Below are 1,552 nucleotides of genomic sequence, written 5' to 3' on the forward strand. Positions count from 1 at the left end.
ATCTTCTGCCTTCGTGTGGGATCCGGCACACATTTTTACTAATAAAAACATCTTTTTTAATAACTAAATCAATTAAAAAATAAACAAACAAATAGTATGTTTCAAATAATAGAATTTTACAGGAAATATATTTTTTAAGTTATAAACTTAAAACTTAACAATTGTTAGGTTGCTATTTCTTTATAAATCAAACATAGGCGAGTTAAGGCTAGCCTCTAGACTAAATGATAGAGCAAGGTATTTCTATTTCTTTGTTTATATTCTGCTTTTGTGCATCTCTTCTTCTATGTGTTATGCCTTTTTTCTTCTATTACAATTGGCTGCTTCTAAATCAACAATTTTATGGTAAGCATTCACACACATTTGTTACTTTTGCATCAATATCACATTTTTTAATAGCATGACATAATTTTTTTTGTAATCCCACATCAATTGTGGAGGCTAAAGCAGAAAATGCAGAAGTACTGTGGGTAGTGGTGGGTTTTAAAAAATTGTCCTAGTGTTCCTGAAATAATCATTTTCCAACTTGTACAACATTTAGGGGAGAAAGTTTCAGAAAAAAAATATTTAAGATTACATTTACCTTTATACAGACACATAGGTACACCTTCCTCTTAATCAGGAAATAATAGTAGTTTATAAACGTCTCACTAGCCTTGTGCAAATATATTTTTTTAATTATTAGGAAAACTCTTAAGGATTTTAGAAAGCTTAGGGAAACTTGAGTGGAAAAGGAAGAAACCTGAACAAGTCAACTAAGATCACAACAGCTGAAAGAGGATTAAGATTGTTATATAACATTATTTTAAGTGAAAGAGAAGATTCTTACAAGATAGTCTAAATTCCCAGAGCTTTAAGTTCCACAGTGTTTATTACTCTCTCATCAGCTTTTTAACCTCCTTTAGGATCAATGCAATTGACTCCATCCTTCTGCACATGACCAACTCAACGTGGTCATCCTTTCAGTCTTCCACATGGCAATCTTTAGCACAAATAATGGATCTTTTTGAGTATAAATGTTGTAATTTCTAGTTTGTATGTATCTTATTGGTTACAGATGCCACACTTCTATATTATTATAGTTACATATTATAACAACATTAAAATAATATCATAAGGAATAAAATTAAAATTTTGCAAATGGATTCAGCTGCAGAAATTTGCTAAAACACTTTGTTATCTGAATGGGCTCAATTAATTCTCTTTAATTTGTGTACACATCCAGGCTTATTTATAGGTAAGAACATGTTCATACTACACAAAACTCATATTTCAGCAAAAGGAAAGTAGTGTATGTCATTATTGATATAAAGAAAATAATAGCAAATGTCCTTGTAAAATATTTGTTTGCAGCCTTTGTCATTAAGCACCCACTTTGTATGGAGGGTAAAAGCATTGTTTAAAGGAAAATGTTAAAAGTAGAGCCAGTCTCATGACTAGTTTTAAGTTAGTAAGTGAGCAAAGCTTTTTTTGATTCTTTTTCTCTCTCTTTTATTTCCTTCTGTTTTAGTCTCTTGACCAAAATATTCTCTTTTATGAGGAAATATTTGCT

This window comes from Rousettus aegyptiacus, unplaced genomic scaffold, assembly GCF_014176215.1.
Source record: "Rousettus aegyptiacus isolate mRouAeg1 unplaced genomic scaffold, mRouAeg1.p scaffold_m13_p_11, whole genome shotgun sequence".
Classification (NCBI taxonomy): domain Eukaryota; kingdom Metazoa; phylum Chordata; class Mammalia; order Chiroptera; family Pteropodidae; genus Rousettus; species Rousettus aegyptiacus.